The sequence below is a fragment of the Mesoplodon bidens genome (genome assembly GCF_964165515.1).
Source record: "Mesoplodon bidens genome assembly, chromosome: 12".
Lineage (NCBI taxonomy): Eukaryota > Metazoa > Chordata > Mammalia > Artiodactyla > Ziphiidae > Mesoplodon > Mesoplodon bidens.
In genome coordinates this window covers 7705057-7728005 of record NC_138168.1, presented here as the reverse complement: position 1 = coordinate 7728005, position 22949 = coordinate 7705057, and positions in this window count along the sequence as shown.

Below are 22949 nucleotides of genomic sequence, written 5' to 3'. Positions count from 1 at the left end.
ACCTGGAATCAGGTAGAAAATCTTATTATGAATATTAGCAGAAAGATAAATTATTCCATCCATAAAAACAAAAACCACCAAGAAAGGGAATGACCCAAAAACAAGAAAGGGCACTTGGAAATTAAAATATCAGAGTCACAGAAAAATCCAATTAAAAATCTAGAAGACACAGTAAACAAAATCTCTCAGAATATAAAAATGATTAGACAAAGAGTTGGGAAATATTTGAGAAAAGGGACCTACAGGATTAATCCATCAGGTGTAACACCTGAATAACAGGAGTTACAGAAAGGTGGAACAGAAACAACTAGAGAGGAGAAATTCATCAAAAGAGAATTATATAAGGAAATATACAAGGACTTGAGGACATGAGTTTACAATGTCCCACTGATTACTCAATACAATAAAGGAGAAAAGACCTATTTATGGCACATCTTGATGACATTTTAGAGTGCAAGAGATAAAGAGAAGAATCTAAAATCTTCCAGAGTAAAAATCTGGTCACATACAGAACACCTGTATTTAAAATGAAATTCAATGCATTCAAAATGTTGAGGAAAAATTACTTTAACTTAAAATAGAATATCCAGCAAAAGTATTAATCAAATGTGAGGGGAAAGGGAAATTTTGGATATGCACTAAATTTTAAAAGTTGTCCTGAGAGACCTTCAAGATGGTGGAGGAGTAAGACGCGGAGATCACCTTCGTCCCCACAGATACACCAGAAATACATCCACAGGTGGAACAACTCCTATAGAACACCTACTGAACGCTGGTAAAAGACCTCAGACTTCCCAAAAGGCAAGGAACTCCCCACGTACCTGGGTAGGGCAAAAGAAAAAAGAATAAACAGAGACAAAAGAATAGGGACGGGACCTGCACCAGTGGGAGGGAGCCGTGAAGGAGGAAAGGTTTCCACACACTAGAAGCCACTTCGCGGGCAGACTGCGGGTGGCGGAGTGGGGAGCTTCAGAGCCGCGGAGGAGAGCACAGCCACAGGGGTGCAGAGGGCAAAGCGGAGAGATTCCCGCCCAGAGGATCGGGGCCGATCGGCACTCACCAGCCCGAGAGGATTGTCTGCTCACCCGCTGGGGCGGGCGGGGGCTGGGGGCTGAGGCTCGGGCTTCGGAGGTCAGACCACAGGGAGAGGGGTCCCAGGACACTGCAAACCAGAAGGGTTGGCTGCATGAACACGGCCTAAAGGAGGCTGGTGTGCCACAGCTAGCCAGGAGGGAGTCTGGGAAAAAGTCTGGACCTGCCTAAGAGGCAAGAGACCATTATTTGGGGTGCATAAGGAGAGGGGATTCAGAGCACCGCCTAATGATGTCCAGAGACGGGCGGAAGCTGCGGATATCAGCACAGACAACAGAGAGAGGCACGAGATGCTAAGGCTGCTGCTGCCGCCACCAAGAAGCATGTGTGAGAGCACAGGTCACTCTCCACACCTCCCCTCCTGGGAGCCTGTGCAGCCCGCCACTGCCAGCGTCCCGTGATCAAGGGACAACCTACACGGGAGAACACACGGCGTGCCTCAGGCTGGTGCAAAGTCACGCCGGCCTCTGCCGCTGCCGGCTGGCCCTGCATCCGTACCCCTACCTCCCTCCGGCCTGAGTGAGCCAAAACCCCCTAATCAGCTGCTATTTTAACCCCCTCCTGTCTGAGGGAAGAACAGACACCCTCAGGCGACCTACATGCAGAGGCGGGGCCAAAAAGCTGAACCCCGGGAGCTGTGCGAACAAAGAGAAAGGGAAATCTCTCCCAGCAGCCTCAAGAGCAGCAGATTAAACCTCCACAACCAACTTGATGTACCTGCATCTCTGGAACAGGTGAATAGACAATGAATCATCCCAAAATTGAGGCGGTGGACTTTGGGAGCAAGTGTACACTTGGGGTTTGCTTTCTACATCTAGTTTGTTTCCAGTTTTATGTTTATCTTAGTCTAGTGTTTAGAGTTTATTATCATTGGTAGATTTGTTTACTGATTTGGTTGCTCTCTTCCTTCTTTTTTTCTAAATAGATATATATATTTTTTTGCTTTTTCTCTTTTTGTGAGTGTGTATGTGTATGCTTCTTTCTGTGATTTTGTCTGTAGAGCATTTACCATTTCGTCCTAGGGTTCTGTCTGTTTCTTTCTTTTTTTATTTTTTTTTTGAGATATGCGGGCCTCTCACTCCTATGGCCTCTCCCGTTGCGGAGCACAGGCTCTGGATGCACAGGCTCAGCAGCCATGGCTCACGGGCCCAGCCGCTCTGTGGCATGTGGGATCTTACCGGACCGGGGCACGAACCTGCGTCCCCTGCATCGGCAGGCAGACTCTCAACCACTGTGCCACCAGGGAAGCCCTGTTTCTTTTGTGTTTTTTGTATTTTTAGTATAGTTTTTAGCGCCTGATATCCTTGGTGGATTTGTTTTTTGGTTTGGTTGCTCTCTTCTTTCTTCCTTTCTTTTTTCATTTTAAATAAATTTTTTTTATTTTAATAACTTTCATTTTCTTTTATTTTTTCTTTCTTTCTTTTTTTCTTCCTTTTCTTCTGAGATGTGTGGCTAACAGGGTTTTGGTGCTCCAGCAGGGTGTCAGACCTCTGCCTCTGAGGTGGGAGAAGTGAGTTCAGGACATTAGTATACCAGAGACGTCCCGACTCCATGTAATATCGAAAGGCAAAAGCTCACCCAGAGATCTCCATCTCAACACCAAGACCCAGTTCCGCTCAACGACCAGTGAGCTAAAGTGCTGGACATCCTACGCCACACAACTAGCAAGAAGGAACACGACCCCACCCATTAGCAGAGAGGATGCCTAAATTAATAATAAGGTCACAGAAACCCCAAAACACACCACCGGATGTGGTCTTCCCACCAGAAAGACAAGATCCAGCCTCATCCACCAGAACACAGGCACCAGTGCCCTCCACCAGGAAGCCTACACAACCCACTGAGCCAACCTTAGCCACTGGGGGCAGACAGCAAAAACAACAGAAACTAGAAAACTGCAGCCTGCGAAAAGGAGACCCCACACACAGTAAGTTAAGCAAAATGAAAAGACAGAGAAACACACAGCAAATGAAGAAGCAAGGCAAAACCCCACCAGGCCAAACAAATGAAGAGGAAATAGGCAGTCTACCTGAAAAAGAATTCAGAGTAATGATAGTAAAGATGATCCAAAATCTTGGAAACAGAATTGAGAACATACAAGAAACGTTTAACAATGACCTACAAGGACTAAAGAGCAAACAAACAATGAGGAACAACACAATAAATTAAATTAAAAATTCTCTAGAAGGAATCAAATAGCAGAATAACTGAGGCAGAAGAATGAATAACTGACCTCAAAGATAAAAGAGTGGAAATAACTATCACAGAGCAGAATAAAGAAAAAAGAATGAAAAGAATTGAGGATACTCTCAGAGACCTCTGGGACAACATTAAACACACCAACATTTGAATTATAAGGATCCCAGAAGAAGAAGAGAAAAAGAAACGGACTGAGAAAATATTTGAAGAGATTATATTTGAAAACTTCCCTAATATGGAAAAAGAAATAGCCAATTAAGTCCCAGAAGCGCAGATAGTCCCATACAGGATAAATCCAAGGAGAAACATGACAAGACATATATTAATCAAACTACCAACAATTAAATACAAAGAAAAGATATTAAAAGCAGCAAGGGAAAAACAACAAATAACATACAAGGGACGCCCCATAAGGTTAACAGCTGATCTTTCAGCAGAAACTCTGCAAGCCAGAAGGGAGTGGCAGGACATATTTAAGGTGATGAAAGGGAAAAACCTACAAGCACGATACTGTATCCAGCAAGGATCTCATTCAGATTCGACAGAGAAATTAAAACCTTTAGAAATAAGCAAAACCTAAGAGAATTCAGCACCACCAAACCAGCTTTACAACAAATGCTAAAGGAACTTCTCTAGGCAAGAAACACAAGAGAAGGAAAAGACCTACAAAATAAAATCCCAAAACAATTAAGAAAATGGTAATAGGAACATAAATATGGATAACTATCTTAAATGTAAAGGGATTAAATGCTCCAACCAAAAGACATAGACTGGCTGAATGGATACCAAAAAAAGACCTGTATATATGCTGTCTGCAAGAGACCTACTTCAGATGTAGGGACACAAACAGACTGAAAGTGAGCAGATGGAAAAAGATATTCCAAGCAAAAGGAAATCAAAAGAAGGCTAGAGTAGCAATTCTCATCTCAGACAAAGTAGACTTTAAAATAAAGACTATTACAAGAGACAAAGAAGGACAATACATAATGATAAAGGGATCAGTCCAAGAAGAAGATATAACAATTGTAAATATTTATGCACCCGACATAGGAGCACCTCAATACATAAGGCAAATGCTAACAGCCACAAAGGGGAAATTGGCAGTAACACATTCATAGTAGGGGACTTTAATACCTGACTTTCACCAATGGACAGATCATCCAAAAAGAAAATAAATAAGGAAATAGAAGCTTTACATGATACATTAAACAAGATGGACTTAACTGATATTTATAGGACAATCCATCCAAAAACAACAGAATAAAATTTTTTCTCAAGCACTCATGGAACATTCTCCAGGATAGATCATATCTTGGGTCACAAATCAAGCCTTGGTAAATTAAGAAAATTGAAATCATATCAACTATCTTTTCTGACCACAATGCTATGAGACTAGATATCAATTACAGGAGGAAATTTGTAAGAAATACAAACACATGGAGGCTAAACAATACTCTACTAAATAACCAAGAGATCACAGAAGAAATCAAAGAGGAAATCAAAAAATACCTAAAAATAAATGACAATGAAAACACAACAACCCCAAACCTTTGGGATGCAGCAAAAGCAGTTTTAAGAGGGAAGTTTATAGCAATATAATCCTACCTCAAGAAACAAGAAACATCTCAAATAAACAACCTAACTTTACACCTAAAGCCATTAGAGAAAGAAAAACAGAAAAAACCCAAAGTTAGCAGTAGGAAAGAAATCATAAAGATCAGATCAGAAATAAATGAAAAAGAAATGAAGGACACAATAGCAAATATCAATAAAACTAAAAGCTGGTTCTTTGACAAGATAAACAAAATTGATAAACCATTAGCCAGACTCATCAAGAAAGAGGGAGAGGACTCAAATCAACAGACTTAGAAATGAAAAAGGAGAAGTTATAACTGACACTGCAGAAATACAAAAGATCATGAGAGATTACTACAAGCAACTATATAACAATAAAATGGACAACCTGGAAGAAATGGACAAATTCTTAGAAAAGCACAACCTTCCGAGACTGAAACAGGAAGAAATAGAAAATATGAACAGACCAATCCCAAGCACTGAAATTGAAACTGTGATTAAAAATCTTCCAACAAACAAAAGCCCAGGACCAGATGGCGTCACAGGCAAATTCTTTCAAGAATTTAGAGAAGAGCTAACACCTATCCTTCTCAAACTCTTCCAAAATATAGCAGAGGGAGGAACACTCTCAAACTCACCCTATGAGGCCACCATCATGCTGATACCAAAACGAGACAAAGATGTTACAAAGAAAGAAAACTACAGACCAATATCACTGATGAACACATATGCAAAAATCCTCAACAAAAATACTAGCAAACAGAATCCAACACCACATTAAAAGGATCATACACCATGATCACATCGGGTTTATCCTAGGAATGCAAGGATTCTTCAATATACGCAAATCAATCAATCTGATAAACCATATTAACAAACTGAAGGAGAAAAACCGTATGATCATCTCAATAGATGCAGAAAAAGGTTTCGACAAAATTCAACACCCATTTATGATAAAAACTCTCCAGACAGTGGGCACAGAGGGAACCTACCTTGACTTAATAAAGGCCATATATGACAAACCCACAGCCAACATCATTCTTAATAGTAAAAACTGAAACAATTTCCACTAAGATCAGGAACAACACAAGGCTGCCCACTCACACCACTGTTATTCAACATAGTTTTGGAAGTTTTAGCCATGGTAAGCAGAGAAAAAAAAGAAATAAAAGGAATTCAAACCAGAAACGAAGAAGTCGCTGTTTGCAGATGACATGATACTATACATAGAGAATCCTAAAGATGCTACCAGAAAACTACTAAAGCTGATCAACAAATTTGGTAAACTAGCAGGATACAAAATTAATGCACAGAAATCTCTTGCATTCCTATACACTAATGATGAAAAATCTGAAAGAAAATAAAGGAAACACTCCCATTTACCATTGCAACCAAAAGAATAAAATACCTAGGAATATACTTACCTAAGGAGACAAAAGACCTGTATGCAGAAAACTATAAGACACTGATGAAAGAAATCAAAAAGGATACAAACAGATGGAGAGATATACCATGTTCTTGAATTGGAAGAATCCACATTGTGAAAATGACTATACTGCCCAAAGCAGTCTACAGATTCAATGCAATTCCTATCAAAGTACCAATGGCATTTTTCACAGAACTAGAGATAAATTTTTTCACGGTTTGTGTCGAAACCCAAAAGACTCTGAATAGCCAAAGCAATCTTGAGAAAGAAAAACGGAGCTGATGGAATCAGGCTCCCTGACTTCGGACCATACTACAAAGCTACAGTAATCAAGAGAGTATGGTACTGGCACAAAAAGAGAAATATAGATCAATGGAACAGGATAGAAAGCCCAGAGATAAACCCATGCACATTTGGTCACCTTATCTTTGACAAAGGAGGCAAGAATATACAATGGAGAAAAGACAGCCTCTTCAATATGTGGTGCTGGGAAAACTGGACAGCTACATGTAAAAGAATGAAATTAGAACATTTCCTAACACCATACACAAAAATCAACTCAAAATGGATTAAAGACCTAAATATAAGGCCAGACAATATACAACTCTTAGAGGAAAACATATGAAGAACATGCTATGACATTAATCACGGCAAGATCCTTTTTGACCCACCCCCTAGAGTAATGAAAATAAAAACAAATGGGACCTAATGAAACTTAAAAGCTTTTGCACAGCAAAGGAAACCATAAACAAGACAAAAAGCCCTCAGAATGGGAGATAATATTTGCAAATGAAGCAACTGACAAAGGATTAATCTCCAAAGTATATAAGCAGCTCATGCAGCTCAATATCAAAAAAACAAACAACCCAATCCAAAATTGGGCAGAAGACCTAAATAGACATTTCTCCAAAGAAGATATACAGATTGCCATCAAACACATGAAAGGATGCTCAACATCACTAATCATTAGAGAAATGTAAATCTAAACCACAATAAGGTATCACCTCACACCAGTCAGAATGGCCATCATCAGAAAATCTACAAACAATACATGCTGGAGAGGTTGTGGAGAAAAGGGAACCCTCTTGCACTGTTGGTGGGAATGTAAACTGATACAGCCACTATGGAGAAGAGTATGGAGGTTCCTTACAAAACTAAAAATAGAACTACCATATGACCCAGCAATCCCACCACTGGGCATATACCCTGAGAAAACCATAATTCAAAAAGAGACATGTACCACAATGTTCACTGCAGCACTATGTACAATAGCCAGGACATCTAAGCAACTTAAGTGTCCTTTGACAGATGAATGGATAAAGAAGATGTGGCACATATATACAATGGAATATTACTCAGCCATAAAAAGAAATGAAACTAAGTTATCTGTAGTGAGGTGGATGTACCTAGAGTCTGTCATACAGAGTGAAGTAAGTCAGAAAGAGAAAAACAAATACTGTATGCTAACACATATAGATGGAACACACACACAAAAAAAGGTTCTGATGATCCTAGGGGCAGGAAAGGAATAAAGATGCAGATGTAGAGAATGGACTTGAGGACACTGTGGTGGGGGTTAAGGGGAAGTTGGGATGAAGTCAGAGAGTAGAATTGTCATATATACACTACTAAATGTAAAATAGATAGCTAGTGGGAAGCAGCTGTGTAGCACAGGGAGATCAGCTCCATGCTTTGTGACCTCTTAGAGGGGTGGGATGGGGACGGTGGGAGGGAGACGCAAGAGGGAGGGGATATGGGGATATATGTATACATATAGCTGATTCACTTTGTTATACAGCAGAAACTAACACAACATTGTAAATCAATTGTACTCCAATAAGATGTTAAAAAAAAAAGACGGTTATTGGGCCGGAAAATAAAGCATGGGGAAAAAAATTAAGAATTAAGACACCAATTCTAAGAGCCTTAGCTTGATGGGAAATCAACAGATAATATGGAGGAAAATGCCAGAAGAAACAGCTGAAAGAGAAATAAAAATGTTTGACTCTGAAAAAGTAGACTGGGGATTTGAGGGGGCAGGCAGAGGACAACAGTTCATTATACTATTTGATTTTTCACATGCATGAATTATTTTGAAAAACGTGAGTATGAATCAAGCAGTCAAACTCTGTATTTTCAAGGAATATTTGTGCCATTTGCTCTTAGTGAAAATGGATGATGAACACATTTTACAAAAACAGTATAACTTGTGCCTTTATTCAATTGTGCCACTCATTCTGCATTGGTCAACATCGATCAAAAATATCTTTGCACTGTAGATGAAGTAATAACACTTCAGATTTAAGGAAGTGTCCTTTTGAAATTATATTTTATCTACCCATATTTAAATTTAAACAAACAAAAGAGAATTTTCAGTTTCCCTGTGATACTTTCAGTTTTGATTTATCCAAACAGATGCAAATATGTTTACATTTGGATAATGAAAGACTTAGTCATTGCTCTGAGCTAAATTTCTTGAACCACAAAAAGGTAGAATAAAGTCTTCAGTTAGGAAAGTGAAAAACATCAAACTGTTAGGGAGAAATTTCTTTGCTCAGATTGGTGAGAAAGAGAAAAACTATAAAGACCATGCAATTTACAGAGAAATTAGCATTTTGTTATTTTTTAAAACATGGTATCTTCTTTAATATCTAAATAGTGACTAAATAATATCATACTTACCTAAAAATTATTTGTTTAAACTGTGCAATTATTTCTTGTCATACAACTTTTTTGACTGTTGGGTTTCGGTCTTTTTTTCCCTGAAGAAAAATCTCAAGTATTTCAGTGAACTAATTTGTAAGCCAAGCACTCCATTCCTCTCTCAATTGTTCAGACAAATCCCCAATGGCCTCCTTGCATTATATTAGCAGAAGTTAATATTTCATGACTCATTAGTGCATGGAAGTAAGTGAAGGATCCCAGCTCAGTAATGTAAAGAGAGAAGCAATGGGGTGTGTCCAATCTCGTTAACTCCACAATGTGTCTGTAGAGCTCAACCAAAAGATATGAATTGAAGATTAAACATAACCATGAAGGAATTGACAGACAAGGAAAAAAGGAAGGAAGAAAAGAAGGAGGGAGGGAGGGAGAGAGTGAGGGAGGAAAGAGAAGAAAGAAAGAAAGAAAGAAAGAAAGAAAGAAAGAAAGAAAGAAAGAAAGAAAGAAAAGAAGGAAGGAAGAAAGGAAGGAAGGAAGAAAGGAAGGAAGAGAGAGAGAAAGAGAAAGAGAGAAAGAAAGGAAACAAAGAAAGAAAGAAAGGAGAGAGGGAGGGAGGGGGGAAGAAAAAAAAGATTTTTTTACCAGAAAGAGCGAGGGCAACTTAAACTTTTCTCACGTTTTAGTAGGTTAACAATATCTATCTTTATTTGTAGGCCAGACTTCTGCTGCAGCTCTACTGTACTTCAGGTTTACAAGCCCTCCTTTGCCTCTCTGAGCCATAATAGTATTTTCATAGTTGAATGCTTATATTCAGATGATTTCATATTTGAGTCCTTACATTTAGGTGACCTCTTTATCTGCATTAAAGGGTTTTCTAACCAAGAGGAGGATGTGCATACCCCCAGGAAAAGCACAAGACAATCCTTTGGGGGATATGTAAAGAAAAATATTAGAATTTCCATTTCTATTTTTTCTAAAAATAAAAACTAAAATGAGTCTATATTTAATATATGGATTATCACTGTATCCTTGTTCAGTAAGTAGGGCCAGAGGCCTCAAATCTCATACAGTGAGCAAAGTGTCCTGAAGGAAGTGTGAAGGATCCAGGCACAGAGGGCTAAATGGTGGTGCCCTCATGCATTTATTCTCTGATTTCAGTGTGCACACCCTAGAATGGTTTACAAGAGACCAGTTAGGAGGATTTGCAGATTATATTGTTGAGTTTTATCTAAACTAACCTTCACAAGAAGGACAAATTACCTTAAAATATTCCCACAAAGGCACTACATGTTAAAGATAATACTAGTGATACAAAGATGTAAGTGAACAAGAAAATGGCATCATGGAAAGTTCTACTCCTGGTATAAGTTCTTCATTGGCCATATAATGAGGTTAAAAACAAAGATGACCTAATTAGATCAGATGAAGAGTTGGTCAAAAAATTTGAAATTAACAATCAACAATTTAAATTATATCCACAATCATTCAAGCCACATGCAATTCGTTACAAATGTTTTTGTGTATATATTCTTTCTTATGATATTTAGTCATTGATAACATACAGCTCTTACAATTAACCTGACATTTTTAAACATTTTCATTCTCCTTTGCCTTATTCTTTTAAATTTTTATTTTGTTTTTTAATGTATAAAAGATATTGCATTATTCATTATAGTTATTTATTTATTTTTTTTGTGGTACACAGGCCTCTCACTGTTGTGGCCTCTCCCGTTGCAGAGCACAGGCTCCGGACGTGCAGGCTCAGCGGCCATGGCTCACAGGCCCAGCCACTCCACAGCATGTGGGCTCTTCCTGGACCAGGGCACAAACCCGTGTCCCCTGCATCGACAGGCGGACTCTCAACCACTGCGCCACCAGGGAAGCCCCATTATAGTTATTTTTTATTTATTATAAAGGCAGGTTAATGGATTGATTAACAGCATGAACGTGGAACCAGACTGCCAAGCTCTGCTACTTACTACTGTTTTAACATGGACAATTTATTTAATCTCCCTTTGCTTCAAATTCTTTGTATGTGAAATGGTAATAATAATAGTACTTATTTCACAGGATTGTTTTGAAGAAAAATTAGTTAAAATTTGTGAAACTCTAACAGTGCAGTCAACATAGTAAATTCTATATAAGTACCATTAAATTAAATTAAAACACTAATAGTTTAAGAAATTTATATTTGGGATATATGTTCAACTATTTTTACAGATATGTGTATGCAGTCAACAAAGTTTGAAGCCCTCTGTTCTAGAGAACTCTTGTGTCACATTTATGTTACTTGAGAACTCAAAGGTGGTCATAGTTTATTAGTAGAAAACTCCTATTGCATTTGTTTAACTTAAGCCAAGAAGAAAACACATTTATAATTTCACATAGAGATCTACTCCTTCCTTTTCAAAATCATAAAAGAAGAGCAGAAATAAGGTGATTAAAATAAACAAGTTAGATACCATTTACATGTGGCTAATAAAATACCATGCCTAGGATTCCCCAAAGAATCACTTTATCAAGTGTAGCTAATGTAAATGTTCATACTGGTTCATATTCTCTGAGCATCAAAAACTGATCCTGGGGGACATGCAGGAGCTCTCAGCTTTCCCAGATAATAAAAAATCAACAGATCTGACACTTCAGATAACTAAGAGTTTTTGATGGCCAAAGATGGACAGGCTGTTTGTGACTCTGGCCTCAGAAGTCCAGTGGTGGCCATGTATGCAAATTACTGCAAAGCAATGAGACAAATGTTCATAATGACATATAAAAATGGCATTTTAAGCATGACTAGCTGAAACTAGGAGGCTGAAAAAGGGCTTTTTCAAGGATCTAGGTACCAGCTTAGATGGCTACCAGGATAATTTAGTGGTATCACTACAGTGTGTTGGGCCAAGCCATGCATATTAGCACACAGCAAGAGATTAACAAGATTGGAAGAATTAATATTGTTAAAATGTCCATTTTACAGTCTACAGATTCAAATCAATTCCTATCAAAATTCCAGTGGCATTTTTCACAGAAATAGAAAAAACAATCCTAAGATTTTTATGAAACCACAAAAGACCCAGAATAACAAAAGCAATCTGGAGAAAGAAAAACAAAACTGAAGGCATCACACTTCCTAATTTCAACTACATTTTAAAGCTATGGTAATCAAAACAGCATGGTATTGGCATAAAAATAGACACATAGCTCAATGGAATAGAATATTGAGCCCGGAAATAAACATACTTGACATATATAGTCAATTAATTTATGACAAAGGAGCCAAGAATATACAACGCGCAAAGGATAGTCTCTTCAATAAATCGTGGTGGAAAAACTGGACAGTCACATGCAAAAGAATGAAACTGTACCACTCTCTCACACCAAACACAAAAATCAACTCAAACTGAATTAACGATTTGAATATAAGACCTGAAATCATAAAACTTCTAGGAGAAAACACAGGGGGTAAGCTCCTTGACACAGGACTTGGCAATGATTTTTGGATTTGACACCAAAAGCAAATGCAACAAAAGCAAGAAATAAATGAGTGGGGCTACATCAAACTTAAAATCTTCTGCATAGCAAAGGAAACTATCAACAAAATGAAAAAGCAACCTACCAACTGGGAGAAAATATTTGTAAATTATATATCTGATAAGGGGGTACTATCCAAAATATAAAGAATGGATATAACTCAATAGCAAAAGATCAAACAATTTCATTCAAGAACAGGCAGAAAAACTGAACAATCTTCCAAAGAAGACATATTAATAGTCAACAGGTTCTTGAAAAGGTGTTAACATCACTAATCATAAGGGAAATACAAATCAAAACTACAATGAGATATCACCTCACACCTATTAGAATGGCTATCATCCAAAAGACAAGCGATAAGAGCTATGTACATCCCCATGTTCATGGCAGCTTTATATACAATAGCCAAGACACAGAAACAACATAAGTGTCTATTCATGTATGAGTGGATAAAGATGTTATATACATAATGGAATATTAGTAAGTCATGAAATAGAAGGAAATCCTGCCATTTGCAACAACATGGATGGATCTTAAGGACATTAAGCTAAGTTAAATAAGTCAGACAGAGAAAGCAAAAACCGTATGATCGCACTTATATGTGGAATCTATCAATTAAAATAATGAACTCATAGAAACACAGAACAGATTGATTGGTAGTTGCCAGAAGAATTGGGGTGGTGTGTGGGAGAAATGGGTGAAGATGATCAAAAGGCACAAACTTCCAGTTATAAGATAATTAAGTTCTGGGGATGTAATGTACAGCATGGTGGCCATAGTTAACAATAATGTATTGTATATTTGGAAGTTGCTGAGAGTACATCTTAAAAGCTCTCATCACAAGAAAAAAAACTGTAACTTCATGAGGTGATGAATGTTAACCAAACTTATTGTGGTAATCATTATGTTGTATACTTTAAAAATAATACAGTGTTATATACCAATTATATCTCAATAAGACTGGGAAAGACAAAAAAGAAAATGTGGTATATACATACAATATGGACTATTACTCAGCCTTAAAAAAGAATGAAATCCTGCCATTTGAAACAGTATGGATGAACCTGGAGGACATTCTGCTAAGTGAAATAAGCCAGATGTAGAATGACAAATACTTTATGATCTCATTTATATGTGGGATCTAAAATAGTCAAACTCATAGAAGTAGAGAGCAGAATAGTGGTTTCCAGAGGCTGGGGGGTGGAAAAATAGGAAGATGTCTCAAAGGCACAAAGTTTTAGTTTTGCAAGATTAATAAGTTCTGGAGATCTAATGTACAGCAATATGACTATAGTTAACAATACTGTATTGTATACCTAAAATTTACTAAGAGGATAGACCTGAAGTGTTATCACCAAAAGAAAAACGTAACTATATGAAGTGAAAGATACGCTAATTAGCTTGATTATGGCGATCATTTAACAATGCATATATATATCAAAACATCTAGTTGCACACCTTAAATATATACAATTTTTATTTGTTAATAATATCTTAATTAACCTGAGGAGAAAAAAGCAATGCGGTAATTTAATTTACTGTATAGAACAGGAAATTAAAATTTCAACTGTTAAATAGAACTCAACTCTATGAACACTTACTGAATATTTTTATATGCAATCCTGTAAAGTATGAAGATAAATTAGGTCTTGCCATAGAGAAACTTACTGAGAGAAAATGGGGAGGAAGAAAAATTAAGAAAGAGAAGGAGAGGGAGAAATTATACTCTAAGACAGGAAACAGGGAGTTGAAGTCAATAGCAAGTTATGTGAGGAATTAGTTCTGCCTGAGAGAATTATGGCTAGAGCACCGGGGGAGGTACAGGTAGAGTGGAGACAGAATCTGGTCCAGACAGGGCTGAAAGCCAGGGAAAGAAAGTGCATCTAGTAGTATACATAATCAGACATTAGTGAACAAACAGAAGGGCATTAGAAGCCAAGCCAGAAGAAATCAAAGTATCTGAGGAGCAAAGTGGAATTCAATCAAGAGAGTCTCAAGTAAGAGTAAAAGAAAGATACAGGAATAGAAAGGCAGGTGTAGGCATGATTTACAGGACTCTGGCCCATGTCAAGACTGTCCCTAGAGGCCAGAGTTACCACAGTAATTCAGTTACCAACTGCATAGAACTGACAGGAAGAAATTGTGAAGAAAAAGAAGAGCAAAAGTGTACACAGCTGAGAAGGTCTTTGAGTTGGAGGTGACTTTTACTTGAAAGACACTTCTGTTTTTGAGATCTAGAAGTCCATCTTTCCTTTTACTGGCCTCCCTCCAAGGCCCTGGCCCCAGTATTATTGACAAACCAGACTATTTTCCATTGGTCAGACACAGAATACTCTTTCAAGTCTCCAAATTTTCCCTTAGGCTGTTTTCTGTGCCTGAAAACACCTCTTACTCCTTGAAGGCCAAGTACCCAAATACGACAGTTGAATTGAATCAAAGTCTTTTGATTACACTGGTTTTTCCTTTGGCAAAACTCAAATTAGTGTCCCCACTGAGGTAGGTACAGCAAAGTAAACAGAAGCTAAAGAGAAAACTGTCCACTAGGGATCAAAATCCCAAGAAAGGACTCCTGTGATCTCAATGAAATGGCTCCCTAAGTTGGGCTCCTCTCATAAAGAAAGTGAAATATCCTTAGTAGGAGACTGAGGAAGCAGGAGTATCCACAATTCCTTGTAGTTCCAAAAGCCTGAGGAATTTTCTGCACCTCAGATCCACATTAAGGACCTGGCATTTAACACCCACTGGGCCATTTCCCCAAACCACCAACTTATCATTGCCCTTTTCAGATGGGGCATCCTAGTGTTACTTACTTCCCAGGCAAACTCTGTGGAAACACCACATTAATCATTTCACATATTTTCAGGGTTGATAGCACTGGCTGAGTTTGAGTTTCAGACCTCAAAAAACAGAGTTTTTAGATTTTTCCACAGTTATATGAGAAATTGCTTTTTTAAGGCTAGTAAAATGAAAGCATAATTAGTTTGCTGAAACTGTCCAATATCAGTGATTTCCTTCAGAATTTGTGGAAATAGTTTAAGACTGAAGTAACAGGCATAGATTTCTCCACTATGAGAAGCTGCCCAGGAAAGAACTATAAATGATACTGAAGGATACTCACTGGGAAGCTTGCTGGGGAACTGTGAGTGGAGCCATGTTGCTCATTGAAGCTGCATGGGTAAGTATTGGTACATTGTGGGTATGTCGAATAGAAAAAGACAGGGGTCTGAATATAAAGACTGTGAAACTAGGGCCACAAGCAGAATAATAATGCAGTTTCTTTTAAAAATAAAAATTTTTTAGACTCCTATTCAAGAATATTTTATTGCTAACTCTTTAACAAAATCTGGTAAAATGTTAATATAATACTATTGAATTAAAAATAAATTTTTGTTGTAACACTATGAAATATTTAAAGAAGTATTAAGTAACTAGGGAAATAAAAGATCAAAAAATGTTAATACATACACTTGAAATAATTAACATGTAATGAATAGAAATAAACTCTATTATATTTTTAATTGGTTAATAATAAAGTTTAAATGGTCAGAAAGCAATAAACATAAAACTTTCGCATTTAAAATAATAATAGCAATCATACCCTACAATTTCATCTTAAATTATGGCTTTAGTTACTTATTGACATGCTCTAATAACTGCCAATTTGCAGGTCTCAAAGTTCAGTCTGACCACTGTTAGAATGACAAAAAACCAGAACACTGACACCAAATGGTGATGAGGGTGTGGAGCAACAAGGACTCTCACTCACTGCTGGTGGGAATGCAAAATGGTGCAGCCACTTTGGAAGACAGTTTGGTGATTTCTCCCAAAACTAGACATACTCTTAACATATGACCCAGCAATAGCACTCCTTGGCATTTACTCAAAGGAGGTGAAAACTTATGTCCATACAAAAATCTGCACACAGGTGTTTATAGCAGCCTTATTCATAATTGCCAAAACTTGGAAGCAAAAAAGATATCCTTCAGTAGATGAATGGAAAAGAAACTGTAGTACCTCCAGACAATGGAATATTATTCAGCGCTAAAAAGCAATGAGCCATGAAGCCATGAAAAGATGTGGAGGAAACTTAAATACATATTACTAAGGTGAGAAAAGCCAATCTGTAAAGACTACATACTACAGGACTCCAATTCTGTGACATTCTGGGAAAGGCAAAACTTTGGAGACAGGGTTTGAGGAGGTGGACGGGATGAATAGGTGGAGCAAAGAGCCTACTGAGGGCAGGGAAGCTACTTTGTGTGATACTATAATGACGTGTTATTATACTTTTGTCAAAACCCGTAGAACAACAACAACAAAAAGCCCATACAACACAAAGAGTGAATCCTAATGTAAACCATGGGCTTTGGGTTACTGTGACAAGCCAATATAGGTTTATCAATCGTAACAAATACACCGCTGTTGTGCAGGATGTTGATAGTGGGGGAGGTTCTGTGTGAGAGAACAGGGGGTAATGGGAATTCTCTGTGCTTTCTGCTCAATTTTGCTGTGAACCTAAAACTGCTCTAAGAAAAACAAAGTCTATTTAAAAAATTCCAGCTATATATCAGGTTTGTAATATGCCTATAAATTCATATATGTTTAATTGCACATTTTATTGGGTTTAACATACATGATGTGGTAAAGCAAAGCTATGCACCTTACTTTATCTCAAGAGATAAAGTCCACCAAATCCCAAATCCTCAGTGTTTATTAGTTTAGAAGAAATGCCATACTCCTTAGTATTCTAGAAAGTTAATACGGAGAATTGAAAGGCAGTTTTCTTAATCAAAAAGTAAGAGTTGAACAAGATCACATTTGTCACCTATGAAGTGTTTCTCCCACGGTAATTTATTCATTGGGTTGTGGACCTCAGTTCTCCATGGATGACAACAAATCCACATAAAGATTCTACATAGATAGATTCAATGTTTCCATTCCCAACTTGGCTGACAAATGGGCAGTGTGGTCCATGTTCAGATGACCCCCTGGTGCTTACGGATTGATGTTAGGGATATGAAGTTGTTTCAGAAAAGATAAGTGCAAATTTAATATTAGAAAATTTCCCTCCAACTTTTCTTCACTATTTATCAGTACACAATCATTATGGGTCATCTTCACGTATGGGCTTCTCAGATGCAGAGCGGCACAAAGCAATTTGTTCATCCTTTTAGAAAGCAGCAAAGGACATCAAGCCTATTGTCAATCTCATACCTAACTACACCCTGGAAAACCTAGCTCATCTCAGATTAATTTTCTAAGATTTAAAATAATGGTATACTCTAAAAAATAATCCAATCCAGTAACCCTTTGGAAAAAAACAAAAAGGAAATGGTTAATCTCTGGAAATATACCCTTTTAGTCGGGTTTACAGTGGGCAATAAAATACTCATATTTTTAAGATGCTAAAATATTCTAAGAAATCCTGATTTACTCTAGTAAATCATAGCTCCACAAAATTCAGCAAAATTTTAATTTTTAGAGAGTTAGGCAGAGAAAAGTGAACAAAAATATAACACAGTATACGATTCCTTTAATAACGTTCCATTAAAAAGGAGGATGAACAGCCAAGGAAAATAATAATTGTGAGAAATTTGGCAATCCAAAATAGCTATTATATAATTGTGTTTATTATACTTCTCTGGCTGATTCGTGTCTCTCTGAGAGGGAACATTTATAATCTCCTACTGCCACCTTATGTAATGTCTTGTCACTGCACAAAAGGAGGAATATACATTAAGGAAAAATAAAAGCACTTTCTGGAAGTTGTATATCAACCACATTTTCCACATAAAAATTAAATATCTATTTTTCCATTTCCCATTTATTTACAGCAGGATTTTTTTAAGTTTCACCATTTAGCAAATTATTTATAATTCTTTTCCTATTAATTTCTTAAACTTTCTATTCTGGTCATATTTATTATCTCATATATAGTTTATTGTAAACTGAAATGCTATGTAGCATTATATATTATTCAAATGCATGAGTAATGCAAAAGATGGAAATTAAATTGTATAAATAAAGCAGAAACAAAGCACAGTTCTACCCTTTAAAGCAACAGAAGTCAACACTTTAACAAGTTTATCCTGAAACCAGCCAAGTAATAAGCCACCAATTTTATATAGAAGAATTTTAATTTAATGTGTAATTACAAACATATGCCAGCATTTTAATGTAAAAATAACAATGCAAGTAGGCAAATTTGTAATTTTTTCTATAAATCCTGACAATTCTTTTTTATTACATCACTAGTCAATTACTATTCAGAAGACCATATAACGCAGTGCAATTTAGAAAGTTGTCAGTAGGAGAGTCTCCCCACTCTTATTTGACTATCTAATGCCAATATCCCAACTATTAGAGAAATATAACAAGTAGAAATGTGTTTATCCACAAGTAACAATAAAAATGCCAATTAACCATGGCTTAAACAATTAAAAGTTTGTCTACACAAGCAGGATATATTGCTTTTGATTCTATTTCTCAACAATGTCATCACTTCCTAAAGTTCTTTCTAGATTTCCATTTCACCATCCTTGGTACACTGACCTTCGTCCTCATGCTTGTCACATCATGATCACAAAATCGTTGCTATAGTTCCAAACAATAAATTAGCACCAAGATTGGAACAAAGTAAAAAAAGAAAGTGCTAGATACATCTATTCTCCATATTCTCATTATTAATCTCATGGCCATTTCTAGCTGCAAGGGAAGCTGGGGAAGAGTTTTTAGTTCAGCACAGTCACTGTGAACAAAATTAGCAAGATACAAGGGAGAAATCTGTAGTGGGAAGAAACAAACAATATCTACCATAAGGAATGAGATTAACATTGACCTATAATTAAGACTTTAAGTTCAGATGGTAGGTTAAGCTGAAAGTGGAAGCTTCCCTCTCTTTCCAAACACATAATAATACTAGGTAAAATGTTAGAGAAGAAAATAAATACTTGAAGCAAGTAAGGGAAATCTTCAAGTGCCATAGACAAAGAGAACCAATAATAATGCTTATGAGCACTTCACAGAAGTAACTGGAATGAATATACCCAGAAGGCAGAAGTGGAGATGCCAGACCCAATGCATAGGCAAGAAGAGGCCTGGCCGGGAGAACATCTCCCACCAATGTAAAGACCCACACAGATACAGGCAGCGTACCCCAGGCCCAGGCCAAACGAGAATCTTTTGTAAGAAATCAGAGCACCTGGCCTGTGTTGCATGCAGATGTAGAGCCTGAGTTCTCACATAACCCACCCAGAGTAAACATCCCAGTAGATAACTAATGGGAATGGTCTAGAACGGGTAAACCTTGTAGTACACTGTAACTGGCATCTGTAAAACCACTTCAAAGGAACACTTCCATAACCCAGAGCACACAGAAGATAATTGCTACAAAAGATGAAGTTGCTGGCAAATAAGGAAAAACACACAGAGAAATGTCATGAGTGGCACGACAAATGGGAGAAATCATGCCCAGGGAGCCACTGTTAACAGAGCAGGCTCAAAGGGTCTTTTCCAAAGCTGGTCTTTGTCAGACTCTTTCAACTTTAATAAATAAGCGCCAAAAACATAATCCACACTAGCTCCTGGGGAGTTAAGAAAGGGGAACAAGAAAAAATATTAAAGAAACAGAAAACTCGACTTGCCCTTTTCCTCCCGTGGCCCTAAAATGAGCTTACATGTCCTTCAGAGAAAAAAAAAAATGAAAGGGCTAAAGGACACAGAGTCATTTACAACAACAAATCAATATAAAACCAACTGAATTTTAGAGAATTAAGGTATAAAGAGCAGAGGTCATACAATGGAAAATTGCAGACACACTCCCTATCCCTGCAGCTCTCCAAAACAACCTCACAAAGATGAAATGCCCATAAGGGCATTAGCTAAGGAAAGCATCCTCAACAAGGTGAATTTTCAACTGAATTCTGAAAGATCTGTAGGGCTGGGGAAGAGACAAATTATCAGAATACTGCTGACTCATCTTTCTCTATCCACAGGCTTGTGTCCAGTCCTAATTTCATTGTATCACAAATTTAAATGAGTTTTAGAGAAACTTGAAAGATCCAAAAGATGTACAGATTTGCCCAGTAGATGGGGAATATCAGTATTAGGAGCAAAGATTGAATGGATTTGCTTCATTTCACATAGGACATACACAAGCATCATGTTTAAATTCTTCTTTCAAACTATTTATGGTTTTAAGAGGAAATTAAGTTATTGTTTAAGAGGAAGTTAAGTTATTGTGAGGAAAAAAGATCAAAATTGGAACAGGAATGATACTCAAAAAGTAGAATCTATGACTTTCAAGATAATAACTCCTGAAATCAGGTCAGGAACTAACTTCCATTTCTAGATGTCTATTAAGAGTAACCCCTGATGGGATGATGGGTGATTTTCATTTTCTTCTCTCTATCTTGCTGGATTGTCTAAGTCAGTACTACCTTTTAAAATAAAATAATATCAAAAAGTAAAAACTGAAATGCTAACTAACATAGTTTGGATCGTCGGTTGCTGGAAAAATGAGGGTGGAGAAGACGTGCAAGTCCCTCTAGGTCTTTTATTCTATAAGGAAAAAGTCCTTCCACAAATTAGGTTCTGTGTCAATAATTTTTGTTAGAGTATTAATTATCTTAATACAAAATCTAGAAATGTTAATATATTCAATCAGTTCTTCAACATCTAAGTGATAATTATTAAGATCTTAACTGTTCAATCGCTTGACTGTTACTTAACTTCTTTAGCAAGAGGTATGGATGGTAGAGAAGGTAGGAGCCACAGCTTCGCCCTTCAAAATAAAAATTTTCAAAAGTAAAAGTCTAAAAGAGAAAAGACCACGTTGTACTGATCATTTCAGGGGAAAAAAAAGAAAAGGAAAATAATAACAATTGACCCACATACTCACCTTCCAAGTTTTAAAATAATTTTTTTATAGAGAGAAATAAATAAGACAATGAACATACAGGAATAGATTCTGAACAATGACTGTGTTCTTCATTATATAGTAAACTATAAAAATTGATCAACAAAGGAACATAAATAAAATAACTCTTCCACAAATAGCAATGGACCACATAAAAACTAAACAAAGTTTAGTCATAGTGATATATAACATTTCTTGCTAAGACAATGACACATACAGGAATACATATACATAACAGATCAATTTTCAGCCTGGTTTCCTAGGATAAAAGTGACTATACAAATTACTGTTAAATCAATTTTAATGACCTAGTCAATTTAAACCAAATTAGGCCTAAAGCCACGTAAGGCTCCCTTAGTTTCCTAGAGCTAACAGGGTTACTTACTAAATAAACCAAGTCATTCCTCTAATTCTATGTTTTGCAAGGTTGGCCTGAACTTCCTAACCTCAATTCAGAGTACTGAATTCAGAGGACTAGGCTGAGGAAATTCTACTTTGATGTCATCCTAATCGTGGTGCTAAGGGACACAGATATTGGAATTCAGAGATGGAAAGTTAATAAATATTGCACAACAAAGAAGAAAATACATACAAGAAATTGGTGCCTCTCTACCTGGCTACAAATTTGAATCTCCTCATGGGCCTTTTTTTTAAGTACCAGATCAATTAAAGCAGAATCTTTAAAACTTGAGCCCATGCTTTAAAAAAAAAAATCACCAGATGATTCTAATACAGAGAAAGCATTAAAAAGCATAGCAATAGATGATATCAAGAAAACAATATATTCAGATTGAATGCATCCGAAACAGAAAATTGTGTTCCAAACCAAGAGTCAACTCCAAAGGGAATAACATAAATGATATTTTTGAACCTCCAGAACACAAAGATGACAATTTATAGTAACCAGGGCACCAAGAAATTATCTGAGGGACTGATTGCTGAAATATTGAAAGAAAATAAAGCAAAAATTCGTTCTGGTGCCCTTACTCTTCAAGGGCTGTGAGTACAAATAGCTAATAAAATCAAGCAGTGGAGCTATTAAGCTCCTGGTACTTCTGTGCTAGGAAGAATCAGCAGTTAAAAAAAAAAGTGTTTCCAGAATTAATACATCTGTTGTTCTTTGGGTGTTGTTACCAACCTCAAAGTAAAAAGCCTAGGAATCAACTATATAAGCAATTTTTAAGGCATTCGTCCAAATTCAGGTCATATAGAAACCCTAAATCTGTTTGCCAATAAGATTTATTTTTTAGCCTGAAAAATTAGGAAGAGAACTTTAATGACTGAACTTTCACAAAAAGTTTTCTCAACTTTCTGATGACCCTCAGAATAACCAAACTTAGAGTGGATCAACAGTGCAAAATTAAAATTTAACCATTATGGGTGGAGATATAAAATATATATTTCAGGTAAACAACAAGGTATAAAGAATAACACTTGTATACTCATTATGAAGCTTAAGTAAAATACAGTGAAGTCTTCAGCATTCTTCCTCTCCCATTACCTTTCCCACTCTTACCAACCCTTTCTAAATGAGTGGAACTGTCCTAAAAT